Source organism: Zootoca vivipara, chromosome 3 (assembly GCF_965207765.1).
Source record: "Zootoca vivipara chromosome 3, rZooViv2.hap1.1, whole genome shotgun sequence".
Taxonomy (NCBI): domain Eukaryota; kingdom Metazoa; phylum Chordata; class Lepidosauria; order Squamata; family Lacertidae; genus Zootoca; species Zootoca vivipara.
The window spans coordinates 53929330-53955433 of record NC_142586.1 but is presented as its reverse complement, the minus strand read 5'-3'; the positions used below and the strand labels follow the sequence as shown (position 1 = coordinate 53955433).

Sequence of the window (26104 nt, the reverse complement as noted above, 5' to 3'; positions counted from 1 at the left end):
GAGTCAATCCATAGCTCCCCAGCTTTGAGAGAATTCAGATGTTATGGAGATCAAGTAAAATAAAAGCCTAACCATGTGTACTCAAATACAAGTCTTATTGAATCCAGTGGGGCTTTCTTCCAGATGAGTTGGGGTGAGCATTGCAGCCTGGTCCAGAGATATCACAAACCATTCAGAGGCACTGAACAATTTCTCATTTTCTACATACATACATACATACATGCGCGCACACACTTTACAAAGAGTTTTAGCTAACCTTAGCTACTTGATGGAGGTACTTGTATGATATAATATGATGTATGATACATCACTTTGCAAACACATGATTGTCACCCCATTTGTGGATCATTTATAGGTTTATACTTGTATACTGACTGGATGTACACCTTAAATGTGTGAAAAGTCTCCCAGAAATAGTTCAAGAAGTGCCCTATGGCATCCATTCCCTTAAAACAACTCAGACTATGAGCCGGAGTGCATATGCCACTGACAATGAATTCCCAGTGGTTAAGCATCCCTTCCCCTACTGTTGCTTCTCAAACTACTCAACAGAAACTCAGGAGGATAGCAAGTTTAGGCCGTGTAAACACCCTACCTTTAAAACACATTTGAAGCACCTCCCCCCAACCCCCCCTCACAATTCTGGACACTGTAGTTTATTAAGGGTTACTGGGAATTGTAATTCCGTGAGGGGTAAACTACAGTGTCTAGAGTTCTTTGAGGGTGATAAGGGTGATTATCTTTTACGTCTTTTGAAAGTACATTGATAAGGATACAAAGATAAATTTGGATGAATGAGACTCCTTTCCCCTTCCCCTTTACAACCTATCTGCTTTTCAAGGCTTCAACTTAATTCTGCTGGATTCAACTCCTATCCAGATCCTCTGGGAAAGCGAACTTTGTGTAGTTTTTCCCTTTTTACCTCTGATCTGGGGAAGGGAGGAGATAAGTGATCTGAGGGGTGCTGGTGGCAGGTTCAGCACTCACACACACAAAAATCCATGGGCCTAAAAGTCCATGGGCCTAAAAGGATGATGATTTCTGGTATAAACTTTCATGGACTAGAGCCCACTTTGCAATTAACACATTGACCCACTGTGAGTATGCATGCTCCCCCCGCCCAATATAGATGGACAGTGTTCAGTATTGAAATGGCAAGGGTTTGATGGGGGTGGACCATTTTCACAAAAACCCTCTTCAAGCACTCATTCCACATAATTGTAGAGTTCTATACCATAAAGTGGGGGAGCCTATGTATATTCAAGAGGCTCTTCTTCAGACACCCCCCTCAAACACATGAAGAGTGAGACACATTGGGATGTGACAGTACCGGTGGGGCCAGTTGTCACAGCTCCTTCCTCTCCATATGATTACAATTGTGTTTAGTTTACAATTGTTGTTTAGTCGTTTAGTCGTGTCCGACTCTTCGTGACCCCATGGACCATAGCACGCCAGGCACTCCTGTCTTGCACTGCCTCCTGCAGTTTGGTCAAACTCATGTTCATAGCTTCGAGAACACTGTCCAACCATCTCATCCTCTGTCGTCCCCTTCTCCTAGTGCCCTCTATCTTTCCCAACATCAAGGTCTTTTCCAAGGATTCTTCTCTTCTCATGAGGTGGCCAAAGTATTGGAGCCTCAGCTTCACAATCTGTCCTTCCAGTGAGCACTCAGGGCTGATTTCCTTAAGAATGGATAGGTTTGATCTTCTTGCAGTCCATGGGACTCTCAAGAGTCTCCTCCAGCACCATAATTCAAAAGCATCAATTCTTCGGCGATCAGCCTTCTTTATGGTCCAGCTCTCACTTCCATACATCACTACTGGGAAAACCATAGCTTTAACTATACGGACCTTTATAGGCAAGGTGATGTCTCTGCTTTTTAAGATGTTGTCTAGGTTTGTCATTGCTTTTCTCCCAAGAAGCAGGCGTCTTTTAATTTCGTGACTGCTGTCACCATCTGCAGTGATCAAGGAGCCCAAGAAGGTAAAATCTCTCACTGCCTCCATTTCTTCCCCTTCTATTTGCCAGGAGGTGATGGGACCAGTGGCCATGATCTTGGTTTTTTTTTTATGTTGAGCTTCAGACCATATTTTGCGCTCTCCTCTTTCACCCTCATTAAAAGGTTCTTTAATAACTAGAAATTGATATTTGTTCCCACTTAGATTTCTGCCATATAAACATCACACAATAAACTAATAGAGGATTATGAAAATCTGAAATAATGTTTCTTAAGCCATCTAATCTTACAGTGTTTTGGAAGCTAGAAGTTTTCTTGACTCTAGTCTGAGCATACTTCTGGAGCTCCCAAGGTCATCAAGTGCTGTGATCATACTAAAGCAAAATCAATATTTATCAAAATACTGTCTCACTACTTCCCCTGACCCTCTTTATGGAGACAAATTGTTTTCATACACTGAGAACACCGTCGGATTTAGGGAGACACTCTCTAGGAAAGCACATAATTCTTATATATGCTCTTATTTCCTTTTAATACTCAAACAGTAGATTGATCATCAAAAGGAAGTAACTTTATTAAGCTAGACAGTCAAGCCAAAAGTATTTGGGCAAGGAAGAAAAGTGAAGCTGAACAGACCACGGAGGTTAGATGAAGGAGGCGAGGAAGAGGAAGCTGTGAAAATGAAGATGAATGACTTGGAGAATCTGGAAGCAGAAACAGGCTTTTGCTTTCTGTGCAGATGAATAATGTTTATCTCCTTTAATAACCATTCTTTGATGCCACTTCAGGAAAAATGAAGCTCAACCAAAAATAAAACACCAAACTAAAAAGCACCACAAAACTATTCTATGGCTTTGTATTGAAGTGTACAGCAAGGCAGGGCATGGTGATAGTTTGTTTTCTGTTTCTCATCATCTGCTTGTTAGTCTAGCAAAACCATAGTGACGCTGCTTCTTTTGAAAACTCACGTGATGACATGCTTGAGAAGAGCACGACAATCTCTGTAAGCAGTCGCCTAAGCACTACTCTTCCATCTTTATAAAATGTGTGGTTTTCAATAATGTTTATACCCTGCCTCGAAGGGCCCACAAGTGAGCTTACAACAATGCAAAACACAATAAAACATAAATCAAACCCATCCTTAAAACCATTAAATATATAGAATCATAGAATTGTAGAGTTGGAATGGACCACAAGGATCACCTAGTCTAACTGCCTGTAGTACCCAACACTGCAACCGGCTCAAACCAATGACCAGGAGATTAAGAGTCTCATGCTCTTACCATCTGAGCTATTCCTCAGGACACTCCCTGTTCTATGAGAAATCAGAATTGAAATGAGTCCTCTGAAAATGATGGCAGGCAGTCTCCAAATATTCCCTGAACATTTGTTGTTCTGTATCTGTATTTGCAACATAATATAGGGCTTCCCATGTGCCCACCTGGTTTGCAACTGTGAGAACAGGAAGCTGTAATAGATGGGCCATTGTGGCCTGACCCAGCAGGCCTCTTATGTTCTGATGCCAACATGTTACAGTATCTAATGCACAGCTAGTGTTGGTACTCTGTCACGGAGCAATGGACATTTAACAGTATTGGACATGAAACAGTAGTTTTGACAGTATCTGCCAGGTAGCAGTCAGTGCTTGACTGTATTTGACATGCAGAGTAATTATTTGACAGCTGACATGTAGTACATGACAATACCTGGTAAATGAGTTTCAATAAAATTTAGCAAATTTTAATCAAATTCATTCATACATACATAAATTTTATCAAATAAAAAAAGCAAGCTTTGTCATGTAGGGGTAAGGTCAAATCCTTTACTCAAAAGCAGAGTTTATAAGGATGGAAATATGCTGAATTCTGAATTATGCAAAATTTTCTTTTTTGGGACCGATGCGTTACCATGGAGAAAACACACTATACTGATTTTTTCAGGACTAGGAACAAAAGAGACAAGATATTATTCTATTAATATGAGTAGAATTAGATCAGTATTAAGGGGATTTGGAAGTCACAATGCAATAACGATTGTTTTCTATCATTATCCTAGAGCTTCAAACCCACCCTCAGCACATGGATGGGTGAGGTGGATTGTGTCTAGTGACTCTGTCCCCTGAATGTTAAGTGGAAGTTATGAAATACAGTAGAGGTGTGCACAAGGTCAGAGATCCCAAGCATGCATACAACAACATTCTCATATTCAGCTGAATGAATGGGGGTCAGGGACAATAGCCCTGCTTCCTCCTCAATATTTTCAATGTGACTTTCAAATGTGAGAACAATGTCACAGATCACTGTTAGATGAGGTAATGGTGCTCAGTCTACAGGATGTTAGAGGTATCCTCTGCTGACACATTTTCATTTATGTTTGTATTTAAAACCTACAGAGGAGTCTGCACTTGCCCTCTTCCCTGAAGTCACTGGCAATACTACAGCTAGCCCTGTCATCCTATTTGGATGTTGCCTCCAGCATCCAAGCTTAGGTCTAAACCACAGGTTTTGGTCCTACACCTGATGCTCATTGGCAATAATAATAATAATAATAATAATAATAATAATAATAATAATAATAATAATTTATTTATACCCCACCCATCTGGCTGGGTTTCCCCAGCCACTCTGGGTGGTTTCCAACAGAAGTATTAAAATACAATAATTTATTAAACATTAAAAGCTTCCCTAAACAGGGCTGCCTTCAGATGTCCTCTAAAAGTCTGGTAGTTGTTTTTCTCTTTGACATCTGGTGGGAGGGCGTTCCACAGGGCGGGTGCCACTACCGAGAAGGCCCTCTGCCTGGTTCCCTGTAACTTGGCTTCTTGCAGCGAGGGAACCGCCAGAAGGCCCTAGGCACTGGACCTCAGGGTCCAGGCAGAACGATGGAGGTGGAAACGCTCCTTCAGGTATACTGGACCGAGGCTGTTTAGGGCTTTAAAGGTGAGCACCAACACTTTGAATTGTGCTCGGAAACGTACTGGGAGCCAATGTAGATCTTTCAAGACCGGTGTTATGTGGTCTCGGCCGCTGCTCCCAGTCACCAGTCTAGCTGCCGCATTCTGGATTAATTGTAGTTTCCGGGTCACCTTCAAAGGTAGCCCCATATAGAGCACATTGCAGTAGTCCAAGCGAGAGATAACAAGAGCATGCAGATATCTGCAAATGGAAATGCTTTGTGTGTATAGCTGTCTGCATGAATGATTCAATGCAACCAGGACCATGCACAAAAGCAGCTTCTTTGTAGATATCCACATCAACACATGGATATTTGGGGAGTGGCATCGGCTTCAATCTCAGAATAAGCTGATCAGGTCTGGGGCTGCTGTACTACTGGGCTGAGAAATTGGAACAGATTCTGGATACTGTGGAACCTGAGCCAGGGTTGGGGATGCCTTAATTGAGACACGAGGAGTCAAATACCACCCACTCTCTGCCCAACCATGGGAGCAGATTAGGTGGGAGGTCACAGAATAGAGGAGAAGCACTCATGTTACGGCCAAAGAGTCGGCCGTTTAATGATTCACACTCTTCAGGTGGGACTGTGTGTGGAGCTTGAGAGAGGTAGGCTGTGTGAAGGGATTCAAATGACCTCCATTCACAACCAGGCTTTACAGGAGCTTTCCATGGTGCTGAAACCACTGACCTGCCTGGCTTGATAAGTGTTTCTGTATCAAAACAGGGCAGCTGAAAATGTGTGAAGTCAGGGGTTAGAGCCAGAAGGGCTTACATCCTGCCCCTACATTTGGCCCTACATGTGGACAGCAACATCTTTCCTTCTTATTTTGGGGGCTGTGCTGGTAAAAAGGATGCTGCTTGAGAGGGGAAGTTGCTGAAACTGCTGTCATTCCTTCTCTTCCCTTCCCTTCTCATCTCTTCCTTCCTCTCCCTACCCAGCACTGGCTGAGTGTAAGAGCTGCCAGTGCTTAATATTGACACATTCCCAGCTTAGCTAAATGGAGCGGGTAGGTGCTGTGTGCCCTTTAGTTCTCCAAACACATTACAGAGAAGTGTGGTGGTTCTCCCCCACCCACCCGGCTCCACTTTCTATGTATGGAAGAATATGAAGGCAAGGAGGACAGTGCCTGTCTCTGTCCGTTCTTCTCTGGTGGTTTTGGAAAAGTAACCATTCACATCTCCCTCCCCCACCCTGGGACTCTGGGAATGTTACAGAATAGTTTAATCATCCGGCTTTGGTATCTGACCGCCTTGGGCAGCTTGAGCTTTTCTTATCATTATGTCTCACTGTGTGTCACCTTTTCCAGACAGCTATAGGATTAGGATAAGAAAAATTGGTTCTTTATGCTACTGCAGATCTGACAAAACCACCTACTGCTCACAGCCCTCCAAATAAATGCCTAGCGTTAGGAGAAAAAAACACCCAGCAACCACCTGGATTAGATGAAATTGATGATTATAAATGCTAGGTACGTATTTGAGGGCCTGTGGATATAGAAGATCTGCATATTCTGAGGAGTGGTGATTGTTTGCAGAGATGTATTTCTGATGGCAGCAAAACAACAACAACACCCCAAAGCTTTCTGGTAAACAAAGACAAGCGCTGACAAGCTCCTTTCTGCTGAGTATAAACTCCTTCACTTGCAGGAAACCCATATGGTGAGAGATTAGCATATGAATGATGGGTGCCTAGATTTGAGCATTCTTTCATCTTAAAATCACAACAGCTTGGCATTGTGGCAACAAGAGTAGGGAAATAAAGAATTGTTTGCACATTGTTACCTACTAGCTCTTCTCCTGATACATGTTTCAGTGGTATATTTTTTAAAGATGTCTTAAAAACCCCCGAAAAAGCATTTCTGAAAATGGCAACACGTTAATGGTCTACATTTTAAAAAATCCATTGTACTCTTGTCATTATTTTCATTTTTTTTGAAATCAACATAAATTGACTTTTGAGTCAGTGAATTGACATATGCTGAGATGACTCAGTAGTGTTGTGACTGTGACTTCATGTGTCCTGAAATTGCTTCAGGAAAGTTTTTTGAAGTACAATAGGCTAAGCTGTGATTTTCAGTTATTCAAAAGACCAATTTAACCCATACCAACCATACATACAAATCCATCCAAATTCATTACATGCCTTTAATATAGTGTCATGTGCATTGTAGGCCTGTTATTTTGTAATAAGAATTTTTATGAGAAAAATGTTAATGAGAGAATAGTGCTAATTAGGGTTTGATAAATGTGTTAACACATGGACAGCAGGGATGGGATGAGCACCAAATATGTGGACATACAGCCCCCTTTGACTTAATTTGCTGCTTTCTGAGAGTAACACAAAAATGGGGCTATTTTTGAAGCAAGGTCACTGTGACACACAGAGGGCTTCAGCCATTGCCACTGACTGTGATACCTGCCACCCTAGAGTCTACTTGTCCAAAATGCATCCTTTATATGTTACCTGTTACCTCACCAAATGGTTTCAGGTGATTGCATCTGCTAGGTACAGGATGCTTTAAAGTGCTTGGAAGGGAGTGGTGGCTGGGTTGTTCCTCTACAATTTCTGTTAACTAGACAGTCTCTACCAATGGTAGCCTGCCCCACAGAATGCTCAAAAAGCCCTCTTGGCTGCCCACATGGTTGTGGTTGAACTCATGGTCAGCTGAACAAATGTGATCAAATAAGCACTATGAATCCTAACATATGAAATGAAATGAAGAAGACTTTTTGGCAATGATTGATTCCTTTACTGATTCCCTTTTAGTGTGATGAAAAGCGGTGAACTTCAAAGCTCTGGTGACAGTTAATAGTTTTAGAAACCTAGAGCTGCATGACAGACTTACCATTGCACTACCTCCATGGTGGATGGCTTTAGTCTAAGATACTGATGTGATTCTAATAAGAGTACTACTGTGATTGCCTTGTGATGGTGGTATGACAAGGGCAACACACACACTGTATATGAAAGGTTCAGGGAGAAGGAGGAAAGAACATAGAACATTGTAGTCTGAAGCAAAATTAAGTCAGCAACAAGGCAAGGCACATTTAGAGGCTATCCTTCAATAATTGCTACCCAAACCAGCATGGCACCTCCAGCATTCTTCGAAACCTAAAGAATAAATGGGAGAAACCAATTCTCAGGTAGGTTTATAGGTAAGGATATTCTGAAGAGTGGGCAAAGGATTAAGCTCCCCTCCCTGTCAATCTCTCCACCATGTACCTCTCTCCAAGTTGCTTTTCATTAAAAAACAAAACAAAAACCCAATGGGATCTGTTTTCTGTGCAATGTGTAGTTAGCCCTTTTGAGAAAGGGCTATTTTAGAAATCTACAGCCTCTGACACTTATAAAGATGTAATGGAGAATCACATTGGTACTTACTATACCTGACAAGACAGTAATTTGTTTGTCAGAAAGTATAATGTGGAACCGTTCCGTTGGAGGGCATCACCCTCAGAGTCTGGTGTGAGAGGACACCCTAAGGGTAAACGGTCAAAAGAGGCCATAGTCTCCTGAGAAATTAATGTGGCAAAGACTTTTAGCTGAGGAATCCAGCAACACTATATTACTGGCTGTGGAGATGACAAATTACAAAGACAGACAATTCTCGGAAAGGCCATGTCCTTAAAATCTGCATCATTCCAGCCAGTTAAGTGGACGAGTTATTTCTGACAGTTTATGAGCCTTGTTAATATAATGTGATGTCTGGGAAGGTGCCAGCTAGGAGGATCCAGGGAAGTCAAAATTAGACCCCAGCCTGTCAGACATCAGAGACCTATTTAACACCAACTGCTTCAGCTGAGACAATCTCTTCTGCTGCTGACTAAATCAGTAATATTCAGCCTGAAACCTTGGGCTTGTAGGCATAATAATTTGTGGGTCTTAGTTTTCTGAAAAACAAAACACAACAACAATCCAGGCACATTTAGAGAATCTACTCTTGACTTCCCCTATGGTCTTCTTTTAATTGAAAATATTGGCTTCAAATGATTTTAAATATATTGTTGTGCAAGGTCAATGATGAAAAAGTTGGTTTGCAGTGGGCATGGTCACTGTGTATCATATTTATTTTGAAAAAAAATTCCTTCAGTAGCACCTTAAAGACCAACTAAGTTTTTATTTTGGTATGAGCTTTCGTGTGCATGCACACTTCTTCAGATACAGTGAAATGGGAGTTTCCAGGCACTTATGTAGAGAAGGGGTGGGGAGGGATGGGGATGGGGAGGGGGGATCACTCAGAAGGGTGGTGGAAATGGGTGATTGACTGACTGATAGCTGTTGATGACCGGAAACGACTGCAAATGGCCTGACCCAGCAGGCCTCTTTTGTTCTGATGTCAACATGTTACAGTATCTAATACAAAGCTAGTGTTGGTACTCTGTCACGGAGCAATGGACATTTAACAGTATTGGACAGCCAGCATGAAACAGTAGTTTTGACAGTATCTGCCAGGTAGCAGTCAGTGCTTGACTGTATTTGACATGCAGAGTAATTATTTGACAGCTGACATGTAGTACATGACAATACCTGGTAAACGAGTTTCAATAAAATTTAGCAAATTTTAATCAAATTCATTCATTCATACATAAATTTTATCAAATAAAAATGGCAAGCTTTGTCATGTAGGGGTCCCTCCATGGTTTTGAGCTTGGTGATAAGTTGTAATTCAGCAACTTCTCTTTCCAGTCTATTTCTGAAATTCTTTTGTAGTAAGACAGCTACTTTGAGATCTTGTCTTACTACAAAAGAATTTCAGAAATAGACTGGAAAGAGAAGTTGCTGAATTACAACTTATCACCAAGCTCAAAACCATGGAGGGACCTGGTTTGAACAGAGATATCGGATTCTTATCTCATTATACATGATAAGCGATCTTCAACCATCTCAACCCTTGCTTTTTCATGCAAAACCATTTGCAGTCGTTTCCGGTCATCAACAGCTATCAGTCAGTCAATCACCCATTTCCACCACCCTTCTGAGTGATCCCCCCTCCCCATCCCCACCCCTCCCCACCCCTTCTCTACATAAGTGCCTGGAAACTCCCATTTCACTGTATCTGAAGAAGTGTGCATGCACACGAAAGCTCATACCAAAATAAAAACTTAGTTGGTCTTTAAGGTGCTACTGAAGGAATTTTTTTTATTTTACTTCGACCCAGACCAACACGGCTACCTACCTGTAACCATATTTATTTTGGGCAGCCTTCCCCAACTTGATGTCCTACAGATGTTCTGGACAGAAACTTCCTTCAGCAACAGTCAGAATGACCAAGGCCAGGAATTATGGGAGCTGTAGTCCAAAACATCTGGAGGGCACCAAGTTGGACGAGACACTAAGGGTCGTCTAGTCCAACTCCCTGCAGTTGATTTTCTCTTGTGAAACTGCAGGTAGATGGGAATTGTTTGTTTACACATTCCTGGCTCAGAAATGCAGAAGTAATTAATTAAACATAAATATGGATCAAGGAACAGTCTGCAACATAAACATGTATTTGGTATGGGCTTACATTAAAATTAACATAGGAAGATTTGTTATATTCAAAGGTATACTTTGAATACTGAATATGGGAGTTTTTTGGCCATTCTTTTGCTTCGTTTTAAAAGGAAATAATTGCACAACACAAAGTTAATATGTGGAGTTTGTGTTGGTGACTATGTGCCCCCAAATACACTCTTTTCCTGACACAGACGGATGCCAACCACAAGAGAAACAAGGTTTGAGTTCTGCATGCAGCTCCCTCCCTGTACACATATATGCCCCCCCCTCACCTCCTTCAAATTTCCCCTCAGCACACTTTCTTCTATTTCCCCCACAACCCCTTACTTTTCATTTCTAGCATAAAAATGGTATGGGAGGTGGGGTAAAGGAGATATTCCATGGGATTGGCGACAAACATAATCCGATGTCAGTTTGTTGCTCTTTTCCATTGATTGCCTTGACCCTATGGAATTATTGCTGACTTCTTGAGGCAACTGAGCATGCCCCGTCTTTGTTGAACTTTAACGCCCCTCCCCTTTGATGGGTGTGGTTGTGTGCTATTTTGGTTACAGTCCTGTTGGGCACTGCACCATCTGAATTTGATATTAGGGAACTATGATAAGAGAATATATTAGGAAAGTGGTTGATACTGTTCTTCTTATCCTGAACGATCTCAGGAGGGAAGGAACTTGCACTAATGGAACCCACATTAAAGCGACTCAGAATAACTTCTAACAACCTAAAATACCTTTACATATTAATTACTCTGCAATTATTTTCTAAATAATTGCTAACAGGCTTGCATGCAAAAAAAAAAAGTCTTAGAACGGCTGACTGCGCTGAGCTATACAGTGGTACCTCTACTTACAAATAACTCTACTTACAAATTTTTCTACTTACAAATGGAGCTCCGTCCGCCATCTTGGATGCGGTTTAGATAGGATTTTTTCTACTTACGAATTTTTAGATAGGGTTGCTTCGACTTACAAATTTTTTCTCCCAATGCATTCCTATGGGATTCGACTTACAAATTTTTTCGACTTACAAATGTGTGTTTGGAATGCATTAAATTCGTAAGTAGAGGTACCACTGTAATGAGATTTTATGAGAGCTACAGAATGCACCTCAGAACATAGGATACTGCCTTACTTCATGCCAGACCAATAGCTCATGTTGCTCAGGAGTGCCTACAGTGATTGGCATTGTCTCTTTCAGAGAGGGGGATTTTAAGCTGCAATTTTATTTTATTTTTTGGTAATGGAAAAATGTTTCTTTAAAGGGGGTAGGTGGGCAACCACAAGCATTATTTGCTGGCGCTGATTACATAGATCCATTCCAATCTCAGTTTAGGCCTGGTGATGGGACAGAGTTGGCCTTGGTAGCTTTGTAGAGCAGGACAAGGGGAGCGTGACCTTGCTCCTGCTTCTTGATCTCTTGTTGGTTTTTGATATCACTGACCATGGTATCCTCCAGGACCAGCTCCAGGGAATGGGAATTGGCTGCCCTGGGTTACAGTGGTTACAATCATAGGTCTGGGAGTGAGTCTGGAAAGTAGCATTAGGCTTTTTGGCCCTCTGGTGGTTATATTATGGAGTGTTGCAGAGCACTATCTTATCTCCAAAAAGGGAGGTGTCTACAAAAGGAGGGGTAATGTAACACCCTCCCTTCCGTATCATTGGATAGCTATTGGATTTAATCCAACTCATTATCTCAATTCTCTTCCTCCAAATTTACTGGCGTCTTCCTCTCTTTTAATAAAAAAATTAATCTGCCCAGACATCTACTTAGGTTTCTATGTCCACTTTGTTCCCTCCCTCACTTTTATAGAGATGTTCCTGCCCTTATTTATGTTTTAAATGTAGGAAGCCTAGCAAGGTTAATAATGTTACATACAGCTGAGCCAAAGCTGTTCCATTTTTACTGAGCATTTTTAGCAGTGTTGAAAAAAATGCTTCTCCTTCAGTACTCCTTGTGAAAGTGTTAGCCTAGGCTGTATTCGTAAGCACTGCTAGGAGGGAGTAAGGCAGCATGCATTGCACACAATACATTCCAAGCACGTGGATTCCCCCACAATTGCTATAATTGCCAGCACGCTTAGCAAACTACAGTCCCCAGGATTCTTTGAGAAAAGTTATGTGGCTTAAATGTACCTTAAATGTGTGGCATGCATGCAGCCCATGTCTCATTCAACCACAGCTAGCCCAAGATATTTTGGCGCCTAAGGCAGAGCCAGCTAATGTCCAAATCCCACCAAGTTGAGGTACAGGGTACCTAACGCCAGCCAAGTTATTCTGGTATCTGAGAAAGTGCACCTCTAGTCTCTCCTTAGGGCTAAAAATACAATAACAAAATAAATAAATAAATAAATAAATAAATAAATAAATAAATAAATAAATACATACATACATACATACATACATAACCAGCAACTTGCTGCCCTCATACGACACACCAAATCTGCCTCCTGAGGCTGCCTGCCACTGCATAATTTCCTTGCATCCAGCTGATTCAGTTGGTTTTACTTCTGAGTAAACATCCTTAGGATCGCCCTAACTCTCATTTCTTTCAGTGATATAGTCCAGAAAGGCACGGCACAATATTATCTTATTTACTGAATAACTGATTGCATGCAGTTATGCACATTACTAATCCAGGAAGGAACTACCGTAGGAGCCAGGAATATGTAGTAAAACAAGGGGTGGGGTGGGGAATCTCAGGAGAGGCAGCAGACATAATCAAAAAAAGTGAAAATTCACAAAATGTGATTTTTTAAAAACAAACAAACAAATTATACTCAAAATTCTTAGTTTCTGTTTTTTTAAAATATTCTGTGCAGCTAGAATTTTACTATTTACAGCTTTCTTTGTGCACTTGGGTCTTTTACAAAACAAAGGAAAATTGTTCAGTCAAAGACCCAAGATTCCACAACCCTGCACCCTTCATACCTCCCTATCTAAAACAAATAATAATAATAACACTTACCATCTCTAAATGGCCTATCAATCATTAGACTGAGAATATGCTAGACACTGTAGACAATAAGTCATAGATGGAAAACAAAGTGGCAAGAAAGAAATGATTAAGAAATGTTATGGCCAGAGAAGGTGCTATCATAGGTGCATTCTAAGACTGAGTAAATGGAAGATGGCTCTGCTGAGCACTGCCTTATGTATGTGTATGAATATATTTTAAAAAGTCTAAGCTAAAGTGAAAGTATGACCTTATTACAGGGATTCATTGCCTTAGCGGAATCAAAGGAGAAACAGGATAATCTAATTGGCAGAACATAAGAGGATGGAATAGGACATCACACAGTAGTGTCCAAGTCATGTAACCATCTTTGAGGACAGATGATCTGTGCAGCTGCATGATAAGACTAAAATGCCAAGCCAAGCCATAAAGCTACTCAAGAGACTCGGCCCTCAACCTTTTTTTAAATAAGGACAGTGTGGAAAAGATCTGTGCATCAGTTTCTAAAAGGTAGCAGGAAGAGACTTTAATGCGGCTATTGAATTCATTCTCATGCAACGAGAGAGAGGGGGGAGTTATGATTACTAGTCATTGTGATATTGCTTAGTCTTGAGAGCATTACGTATAAAAAAGTACATTATGGATTCATCTGAAGCTGATATCTGTCCAAAAATTCATTTCTCAGCTGTATCTACTGAAAAGCTTTAGAAGACAGCCTGCAATATCCTCCCTTTCTAATATTCACTCTTAACACAACTTGCTTAGACTGAACAAATTTCTCTAGCCATTTGGTATTATCTGAGTTCATCTCAAATGGGAGAACTTCCATGTTAGCTGAAGGTTCCATGTTAGCTGAAGCCAAGGGTTTTTTAGCCCTAAATACAAAGGGTTGTGGGTTTTTATCTTCTTGGGATGTTTGGGAATACTGCAATAATAGCAATAGGTAGAATGATGAATACTACTTAAGGCTACAGAAAATACTCATTCTAGAATAGAACAATAATCTGTCACCATTAACTAGGCTTTCACCAGCCATCTATGATGAGGACTTGTGGCCAGTTCAAACACAACAAAAGTTTTGCATACCTCTGTGGTACATTTTTAATATGAGCTTTATTTGCAAGAAGATGCACTTTTCTGACATTTGAATTAGATCCGATATACACTACTCACAGATATTCCGAGCATAAACTAGCAACCAGATCCTTCCCAATCTTTGTTTAAAATCACATATCTGCTTCCTGTATATGTAAAAGTAATCCTCTCCCCATCCACACCATATCACCAGCTCATTTGAAAGACTTGTCATGGGCATAAATCACTATTTGGCATGCTGCCTCACAAGTTACACCCATCTGTTCTGCTGTTACATGCTAAACAACACTTTGTGTGTTCAACGAGCCATTTGCACACTTACTTGCCTCCATGTATCCTGTGAATCCAAGCTGAAACAAAAGGAATCTAGCACCCTAACTTTAAGGATCTTGCAACCAGAAGCTCAGACATAAGGCATGTTGTTTCCCCCCAGCATCTGTAGCATTGGGAAGCAACCCAAACTGTTTCCAGTCCACTCAGGCTCTTTCTGATTCCACATGTTAATCTACTCCAAATCAGATCTGTTGAACCTGAAGCTCTGTTTTCCCTCATTGACTGTAATGGGGAATCTGAAAACAGCTATAACCTTCAGAATTGTTTGCCCCCTACAGAAGTAGATGAAAATTTCAATCAAAAGAGCCCCTCCAGTGTGTTCTAAGCCTGCCAAATTGCAAACAGATCCAATCAGGAGAGTTTGCATGGGAAACCTTTATTTTATTTTTTTTAAAGAAAAAAGTATCTAGCTTTCATTTTTCTGCCAGAATTGGATGTAATTTGCATGCATTGGTCACCCCTTCGGGGGATGGAGCCTGCCAAATTTGGAATGATAGGTGCAGTGGTTCTCTCACAAGGGCAAACATCACCATTTTGGGGTGGGTAGAAGTGAACTCAATTAACCTTTGCTAGTGTTTTCTGAACAATCAGTCTAAAAACTGGTGACATGGAGCCCCTGGGCACTAACTTAAGGGGCAAGCAGGTTCAGTTGAGTGGTGGGAAAGTGCCAGGCCCAGAGGTAGAAAACTGTAATAAAAATATTCGTATTGTTGGAGAGCAAAAACAAAATTCACTGAAATCGCAGGTACTCTAAAACCGAATGGAAGAGAATGAAACTTCTAGCAAGCGAACTAAAACTGGGAAGAAAAATAAATCACAGGCAAAGCCCAACAATGGATCTGAGGAACAGGAAAATAGAATTACTCTATACTGAGCTCTCCAAAAGTCTGAAAACTAGTAGCCAAACCAACACAAACCAGGATCCGGGGGTAGGGGGGGGGAGGAGAAATAAATAGAGTGGAATGAACACGAATCAATGGAAGTATTTTAATTGCTTGTTAGGAACCAGGTGATTGGGAAGGACACTAATAATCTGCTGCCTTTCTAAACACCCTACTGTCCCAGGCAAAACAACAGCCAAGTGAAAAGCAAACACTTTTGTTTTCTTCAACTTTTCGCCCCTAAATCAATGTGATTGGAGTATCCTGGGAAAATAATTCACTGTGATTAAAACCTATTGTAGGCCTGTCCATCAAATGAAAGATCCAACCCAACTTCTCTGCCTATCCCTGTTCAAATTCAGGTCATTTCCTTAGTCAGTTTGGTTTCACTTAAAAAAGGAAATGCAGTGCTTTTGGACACCTGAGTACATAGAGCAAACTTGGGACTTTAGGGAGTTGTTGATTTGACTTGTTAATGACACAGTCTGACTTGGGCATTTGAAAACCTCACCCAGATTGTTTCTACTTGCTTCGCACACAGAATCAATGTACTGTACACCTCTACATTTTGATTCTAGTCATTTTACTTTCAATTCCCCCCCCAATAATTCCTAATATGGAATTTGCATTTTCCACTGCCACTACTCATTCAGTTGTTATTTCATTGATCATTATCACAACTCCAATATGTCTTTCCTGGAGAGCATCAGCCAGCACCGATCCCATCAGTGTGTCTGTGAATTTGGGGTGCTTTGCTCCAATACACATCACTTTATATTGAATTTCATTTGCCTTCTCACTATTACTCTTTCAAATGGATCAAGGCAGTTTGGAGATTAACATTTGGAGTGAAAATCCCCAGCTGCTTGCACCTATAAACTTGTGCATTTTGTTTTGCAAACCCAAAAGAAAGATCAGTAATGCTTCAGCTTTATACCTGACCACCTATAGTTCACATTTCATGTAGCTCAGTACTAAATCACCCTCAATACAGTCTCCTGCATTTATCTGCTGGTTTTGCGAATTTTAAGATTGTGCTGTTAGGCTGTCATGCACAGTATTTTGAGAAATGCAGCCTGGTCATCCCTGACCACTGGTCCTGTTAGCTAGGGATGATGGGAGTTGTAGTCCCAAAACATCTAAAGGGCAGAGTTTGGGGATGCCTGCTATACATAATTGAGAATTCCCACAAGGTTCATGCCATTCTTAAAATGAGCACAAGGTTTGGTTCTTCACCTAGTTGAGCTTGCAGGAACAGTCTTATTGATATAATGCAATAATAAAATAAGTTCATGTCATGCTTTTGTAACATTCGTAAATCTTGTCATTGATCTATTCAGAGCATAGTTGACCAGGGTTATAATTGAACAAAGTTGCATACTGATCCCACGCTTTTGGTGCTTTCCAGAAGACAAGCACTAGCCAATGCACCACAGAAATATCATAAATGTGATGTTTGGCACTGCACATATGGTTCTTTGACATTACAGGCAGTTGTATCAACACAATTACTGCTTTGTAAGCTTTAATATGTACCAGGGAACATCAGATCTTTGCCCAATAGCCTGTCTTGAATGCCAGAGTTTAGCCCCGGGTGCATTTTGTGCAGCAGGGAGGCACTATGGAGCCTCCACAAATAAAACAGGGCCATGGTTCTTTCCTGCAGAATGTGGATCAAATTCCATAGTCCTAGGGTTTAATGCTGGTCATTTTCCTTTTATAATAAACAACATGAATTGCTTCATATGTTTCCTTGGGCTCCTTTGCCTTTCTTCTATTTCATTATATACTATTTTGAGAACAAAAAATGAAATTAAAAATGTTAGTCTCATGAAAATCTGTTCCGTCCTGAGCAACTTCCTTGTAAATGGGTGGATGTGGCAAAATCACAGACTATGGTGTGTGAGGAGGCAGCGTGGCCAGAACAACTCCTGGTGCTTTTGTCCGTATGGGAGCCTTTGTCCAAATATTTTCTTGGCACAATCCCACATGGTGGTTTATCTCTCACTCTCAGTCCCTGATATATGTAACAAAGAGGCAATAATACTGCAGTCCCTTACGGAGATGTTATAAGGCAGGCTGCACAGCTTGTAAGACACCGAGCTAAAGGATGCCTTTGTTTGGTATTGTGGCCTACCAAGCATTTGACAGCCCACTGCTGCTTTTACTGTCCAAAACAGGCAGGAATATCATGTGGGTCCTTGAGCACTATTGTGAGCAGCCATGTATGATAGTGAGCTGTATCTGGCCTGGAATGCCACACATCAGCAGGCCTGTTGTAAGAACTGCTGAAGTAAGTCTTGTGAAATGTTCTGAACACTCTCATGCATGTGATTCTACCTAGCAGATCTGGTTGCTTATAGTTGAGAAGACCACTAATGTATGTTCTGTCAGTACAGACCATGCTAATCCAAGCAACAACAATTAAATCCTACGATCATAAATCCTTGCCAGTAATGATGGTGAAATTTATTCCACCACGAACACAAATCTCTATGGGGCTAGCAAGTGCCCTACTGCGCCAGGTGTTTGATGTGTCTGATTCAATTTTCCTCTATTGTAAAACAGCTATCATTGGTTTAAGTGTTGATGTGATTAGTTGATTTGCTTCCTTGCTTGGCAGCTGTGTTCACAGGCTGTTGTCCAGCTTTATTTCCTCCTAAACCATTTTTCCCAGCAACAAAAAATGGCACTATTATTAGATAAATGTTAAGTATAACAGTGTTATTGTGACTTTAAGTTCCCACAATTCATGTGCTTTATAGTTTGAGCAATTTGAATGACAGGAGAAATTATAGCTGGGTGGTTAAAAATAAGCCTTCTGTAGGTCATGATTTGAACTGCATCTGAACTGTGGTGGATGCTCTTGCTAGGCTTCACTTTCGCCAATGAGAATGAGACAGAAGTCCATTTATTGTTGGACTGAGTGATAATTGACCTCTGCCCTAACTAAAGGAAAAGAAAGAAAATAACCTTGTATTAGAGGGGAAAGGAGACAGTGTTAGAAACTGATGATATGTTTCACCCCATCCAGAGATTAAATTATGTCAAAGGATTTGCAGACAGTTACAAACTAGGATATTTTACAATAATTATCTTTGGATGAATCTCAGTCAAATGTATCTTTTTGAACACAAAAAGGACACTGATTAGGCTCAAAACAGAAGAGATTTGTCACTTAGGGGGTGATGGGGAACATGTCTCTGGGCAGGGATGAAAAACTTGTGGCTCTCCAGATGTTGGTCACTTCCAGATGACCTGTTCAAAGAGCATCCATCCTGATTTGTTTGCAGGGGGATTACACAGCACTGACTATTTAATGAACATTCACTATTATTTGTTTGCAGAGAGATCAGGTGTCATTGCATCAAGCAGCTGTTATCACACCCTTTCCAGTGCATTTCCCCATTGCTTTCCATATCACAAAAGTCTGATCATTTGGGAAAGCAGTTTTGTTTCATAGGAGCTCCAAATCAGCTTTAATTGTTCAGTCTGCATTTCCTGGTATGCTACTGAATCCTCCTTGAAAACAGTGATATTCTGAAAGCATCCGTTGTTAGACTCCCGAATGCTATAATCCCTGACCTAATTGTTGAACATGCAGCCTGGGGTTGTTGGGAGTTGGAGGTTTATTTAATTTTTAAAATGTTTCTCTCTTCACCAAAATGGTTTACGAATAAAATAAAGTACTCAATAAGCAAAATCATTAGAAATCATTGTCATATTTTACATTCATAACAGTTAGAACATAATGAAAATGACTTAAGCCACAAGCCTGAAACAAAAAAAGGAAAGTGGCACCCAAAACTATTTATAGTCAGGACTTTTGATGCTTTAAGTCAGTGATGGCTAAACTCGGCCCTCCAGCTGTTTTGGGACTACATTTCCCATCATCCCTGACCACTGGTCCTGTTAGCTAGGGATGATGGGAGTTGTATTCCAAAAACACCAGGAGTGCCAAGTTTGGCCATCACTGCTTTAAGTGAACCCCATGGTTGTAATGGAAGCCATGAAGTCCTGAGCTGCCATAGCACTACTTGAAACTGTTTTTGTTCCTGGAGGTTACCAGTAGGAGTGGTAGGTGAGGACAGCTACCTCCACACACCTAGCTTCTCAGAAGTAGAGTTGCTGAGAGGTACCAAGAGGTAGAGAAATGAGGAGACAGGAGGTTAGCTCTATGCAGGTACTTTAGAAAGAATGATGGATTAGTTCCCCCAATATGCCAACACAGCACCAACCTCCTTGCCACCTTTTTCGCTCTCTTCTGGTAAACCGTGAGGCCACATGGGTGGCGCCAGCCCTCCTCTCTGACTACTACTGATTACTAGGACTACAGCTCAGAAACCAAGTAATCTGAGGGGATTGCCATAGCATCTGAAAAAGGGGCTTATTAGATCTGCAGAGCAGGAGGAGGGAAAGCAGACTAGTAAAAATTGGCACTCATTAGCAAAGCTTTCTTAAAGATAATATGGGAAGAAAATCTTGACCTGTGCATTTTTATGCATGGATTTAGTTATCCTTGTCATAGCATTCAAAAATTAGACATCGTCTTATTTTTCCCCATGAGAAAATCTTATAATGAGCCATTTAAAAATCAGCTGCAGCACTTGCATCAGTGACCTCTTGCCATAGCAGAATCACATAAGGGAAGCAAAGTATATTAAACAGAAACAAAAGGAAGGTACTCTCTGTGGCTCACTTGATATCTGCCTGGTTCCATGGTTCAGTAACTTCTACCAATGCAGTGAAAAACTTCATCACAAAGGGGGTTTATGCCATTTTCAGGGCTACAAATGAAAAGTAATTGAGTTCATATGCTGTAGCAATGCAAATCAAAAACCATAACATCTGTATTAATTGCAGCCAGCCAGCAAGGCTTGGGCTAAAGAGAGGAGGGTAAAAATACAATAAATCTTAAAGTTGCAATTTGGAAATAAGCCCAGTTCCCTGCCTGTTAAAAGTCTGATCATATACACTTTTAAAAGTAATTTCATTGAAGCAAAATCAGCCTGAGCCATGCATTTTAGATCTTAACTTGAAGTGGTTATTTCCCAGATCTTGTTAATTGAAGCTCTGACACTTAAGTGCAGCTTCACTTACTCATAAAATGAACTTGGTCTCTCTCTCTCTCTCTCTCTCCCCCCCCCCCAGCATGTCACTTTCACCACACTGTTACTTTAAACCTGGTAAAATATAATAATGGTTCACTTCCATAGAATTTGTAATTTAGGACAAAAAGTTTCAAAAGTAAACAGTAAAAAGACTGCTTGTATGCTTAATTTCTTCCTAGACTCCCCCCCCCCGCATTGAGAATAAACTTGAAAATATGCCATCCTTTTTCATTCCCTCCTGCTTTGCCATTAATCTGTAGTACCAACTGCACCAATTATTCCGAAAGAACCATTAAATAAACATAAAGGAATTAAAATGCAATCTCTCTTTTTAATTGCTTAATGGAGATGAAAGAGAAAAAATATTACAACTTTGAAGCATTTAGTGGAATGTGTAAGGCATACTATCTTTATTATGTGTGACATATTCAGAGATACTATGAATATATTCTTAATTAGCTGGTGACTATTCTGTACTTTAATTTAGTTATAAAATACACTATATAATACACATTTGCATTGCACTGTTGTCATGCAGTAGTTTGCATGGTTGCCAATAGGTGGTGCTGTGAACTACAGCGTGATGAGAGGTGGCAGCCCAGACTTGCTGCAGAGGAACAGTCAGAATGAACTGTGGCCAGCTCCTCTGGCTCTTCTGCCTGCCAGACTTGGAGCCCTTGACTGTCAGATCCAGATCTTTAGGCCAGCTGGTGGTGCTATTGCTCACTTTCCTCCTCTATAGCTGGCCTCAGAATCCCCTACTACCACCACTACCGATTATCATGAAGAACAGCAGGAGGAGAAATGAAGGAGGAGAAAGGCATCCTGAAGTGCCAGCTGGCCGGCCTCATGATCTGCAGCAGTGGCAGTGGCACAGAGATGGAAAGAAGAAGGCCCAAGCCCCCCTGTGCTGTTCCTTTCAGCCTTCATTGTTGAAAAGACTGCTGTGGGACAGGCTTTGCAAGCCTTCCTGCACTCCCCATGCTGCTATTTTCTCATTGTGTTACCTCACCCTCCTTGCTGCTGCCCCAACTGTTGCTGTAGGGCAGGCATCCCCCAAACTCGGCCCTCCAGATGTTTTGGGACTACAACTCCCACCATCCCTAGTTAACAGGACCAGTGGTCAGGGATGAAGGGAGTTGTAGTCCCAAAACTGCTGGAGGGCCGAGTTTGGGGATGCCGGCTGTAGGAAGAGAAAAAGCCTGCATGCTAAAAGTTTCTTGTCTCCCTTCCTGCAGCAGTGATGGTAGTGGGGGAAACAAAGGGGAGAAAGAAGCTTATTTTCCTCTTTCCTGTCTCACCCTACTACTGGGGGAAGTGTGAGCTAGAAGCCTGCATTTAAAATTTCAGCGGCAGTGGATGCTGGGAACCCTGCAAGGAGGGAAGGAGAATTGGCTGGTACAGCAAGCAGGGACACAGCCCTTGCATTGTTATACTTTACTCATGGTGAGCTGGTCTGGAGATGCAGGCATAATAGATGCTTCAGGTGGATTGCTGGGATGGTGGCATCATAATATGCAAACATCCTAATGAGAAAGGAGGCTTATTTGTGATGATGCTCAAGCAAATCCAGTAAGAAGCCATACCCCGTAGGATGCTAAGCATCCACCACTGTGCCAGACTAATGGTGCAAGCCATGGTCCATTCCAAAGCTTTGCTGTGAGTGGCCTTCCAAATTTCACTTCAACACAGACCACCAACGAGCTTTGACTTTCATCCACCCCATCTCTGAGGTAAACAAGAAATCTGTAGTCAGCCTACAGAAACTTTCAAGGGACAAACTTGCATGCCAAGCAGGAACTTGGAGTTAATTTGATGCATTTAAGTCAGCCTCTGACCAATATTTAGCATCACATTAGTTTCTTATTGAGAAAATGAGGGCCAGGCAAAGGTTCATGCCATGAAACAATCATAAGCAATCATCATTACATGTACTTACCATTCTCTTTCTCTTTCTCTGTGCTTCATCTGTGTCAAGTGGAATGACTCCATAAATTATCTGATCTTAATTCAAGCAAGACTAGTGATTTTATCCATTTGGTAATAGAAATATTGTATGTGAGCAGAACTTCAGCACCAGAGTTTTATAATGAAACTTCAGCTGTGTGGTTGCCCATGAGAAATCTCCCTATTCATACATGCAGAACTAAGGCCACAGTATCACATTCTTCTATTTATTTTTCAAAGTGATATTTTCCGGAAAAGCTAGCATTTTCTTTGATCTTCCTTGGGAAGCAATGCACACAATCACAGACTAGACAGACAGACTGGCAGATCATTCCCCATCTTTTGAAATCCTCTCTGACAAACGGCTTAGAAATATGCAAGAGGAAACAATTCAAACATTTTGAGGGGGCTTTGAAGGAAGCAGCTCTCCAGGACATCTAACGGGAGATGTGTGTGCTTTCAGCCTAATTCACTTTCATCACTTTGGCTACAGCTAAATTTGAATGGCTCTCCCGTCTTATCAAGAAAGGAAAAGAAGACCAACGGACTGTCACTCTCTATATAAAAAGAGATACTAACTTGTCAAATGCAAGATCAGGTAAGATCTCCCTGATGAGATTAATGCATCAGAGTTAGAAAGACATTCACCCAAGCACTCATTTTGGTGTTTTCCACAGAGCAAAGGCAAAGGTTTCCTTTTGCTGTCTTGTTTTATGGCAGCATCTGACATATGGTGCTGGTGTTGCTCAATTACACATTTCTCTTCCACCTCACTTAGCTTTTTCCATTTCTTTGCCATCTGTAGGCTTTTAGCTCAAATTATGCTTTATTCATCTTCCCACAATCTCTTGTATTATTAATATTTGTCTTGAGGGCTTGGAGGGGAATAAAGGGGTGGTGGTAGAAGGAGTGTTTATTCTATTATTTGCAAGGCACGAATATTTAAACAGTACAAATCCAAGATATAGCTGTGGCTTGCTGCCGATGGCAGATTGGCTGCCTTCATAACCCTACTGAAAAAAGTTACTTGTCAGGCTGGCAAATTCAATTATACATTCATATTATGGTACTAAATTGGTATTTTTTTTTTTTTAAAAAAAGTGATAAATGGAGCACACATTAAGGAACAAACCCTGAAGAACTTGATACCAGGCATCCACTGAATGCACACAAGCATATATTTCTTTTTCACATGGTCAGTGTTATTGCAGTGAAATAGCACATTGCCTGGCTTGTCAATATCTAAGGAAGAACATGAGAAAATCCTTGTCCACAGAATTTCAATCTGGTAGTTAATGACCTGCTTCTGGCTTACAGCTTATCTAAACCACCATGGTCTTGATAACAGAAGGAACTAGACATCCTCACATTGCAATATATTATACTTGCCCTTTTGGATCCACACTGCTTTCATATTCCTTGACAATCTAACTGCCTGTAAGTTCTACATAGGTTAATTAAGACCTAAAATATCGGTATAAATCTGGTTAGTCATTGGGTTGCTAACAGTGGCTCTAGGAGGGCAGCAAACGGGATAAAGGATTCACTTCGGCTTCACCTCTTCAACCCAACAGGCAAATTCTTAACATTAAAAAATATACCAATTGATGGGCCTACTGAAGTGCATATAAAATTGGGGACAAGTGAGAGTTAAATGATTTGATCAAGGTGACAATATCACTTGGCAAAAGATGCTGTGATTCATAAGGCTATGTCTGGGTTTCTTTTTCTTACTGCATTCTTCTTTCTAGATGATGTAGTTGCATCCCTACAGGCAGCTACTTGGACAGGAAGGATATCTGACTCCATTTTTTAATCACCATCTTTAATTCATATTTTTCATTTTTATATCCTGCCCTTTTTGAAAGAAAAACCGAAGTTGGCTAACATGATATAATAAAATTGGTTTCAGCTGGCCGACAGAATGTGTCTCACCCTCCCTGGAAGTGAAATGGTGCTGGCTGATGATGGACCCTGGGAGGAGACAGGCTGTGACTGGCTCCTTTTTCATATTTTTTACACGATTAATTTTCTTCTGAAAGCCTTAGAGCACTATAGAAAAGCAGGTGGGTTGTTTTTTATACGAAGATATGGGCTAGTTCTCTGGAGAGCCATCTGAATCTGAAGATGTTAAAAAATTATTCAAGCATTACAACACAAAACTTTAGAGTTGGTTTCCATATAAGGCAAGACTTTGATCAGTGTTGGAATGTGTGTGTGTGTGTGTGTGTTTTAGGGATGGGTGAATTTGTCAATTTTAGTTTCTCTCAGTTTGTCATTTTTTTTCAAACTTAAATTTAGCCCTCCAAATTTTCAGGTCAGTTTGTCATTTTTTTTAAAAAAAGTCCTCATGAAACTCTATCAACATTTTAATTGAATTTCTCCTAATATAAACATGCTTGCATACAATTTTGCCCAATATACACATTTTTGCAAAGCAATTCCTACATAAAATAATATATTTTTGTGTTATTTTAACTACTAAAACACACTTTTATGGACACTTTACTCCAGTATATGCATTTTTTGAAATACATTGCTTGACTGGAGAACTGCACTGCAAATTTCAGAGTAGTGTGAATGTTGAAGACTGGTTGTGTTTTAATCTCTCTGCTGTTTTGAAAGTGAGAATTATTTAGGTTTCTATTTAAATGTGAATTGAATTTCTTCCTCATTCCTAGTGTGTATATACTCTCTATCTTATTGTTATTTATTATTTATTTCTGGTTTGCCAGAAGCAGCTTTGTCATGCTGGCCACATGAACTGGAAGCTATACGCCGGCTCCCTCAGCCAATAATGTGAGATGAGCGCGCAACCCCAGAGTCGGTCACGACTGGACCTAATGGTCAGGGGTCCCTTTACCTTTATTTACTTGATTAATATCCCACCCCTTATCATATGATCCCAGGGCAGTGTACAGCATTAAAAACATATTTTATGGAGCATAATAATTACAGACAGAATAATAATAGACAACATAATAAAATAATCATAATAACAGCCCCCCTCCCCAATTTAACAGGCCATAGATACCAAGGCTGAGGGCCTTGGTAAAGAAGAATGTTTTTGCTTGGTGCATAAGACATCAAATGATGGTGTCAGATGAACCTCTCTGGGGAGAACATTCCACAGATGGGGAGCCACCATAGAGATGTCTCATGTCGCCACCCTTCGAACCTCTCTGAGTAGGGACATAGAAAAGGGCCTCGGATGACAAGTGCAGGGTTCAGGTTAGTTTGTATGGAGAGAGGTGGTCCTTAAGGTATTGAGGTCCTGAGCTGTGTAAGGCTTTATAGGTAAAACACCAACACTTTGAATTGGGCCCGGAAACTTAATGGCAGCCAGTGCAGTTGGGTTAGGATTGGTTTTATATGCT

At 40.9% G+C, this 26104-nt stretch overlaps 1 protein-coding gene across 1 annotated transcript in view; it reads right to left on the bottom strand.

Moving 5' to 3' along the window:
* Positions 1 to 26104, bottom strand: part of NKAIN2 (sodium/potassium transporting ATPase interacting 2) — a 479483-nt gene that overhangs the window by 40501 nt on the left and 412878 nt on the right. The gene's annotated exons all lie outside the window — the stretch shown is intronic.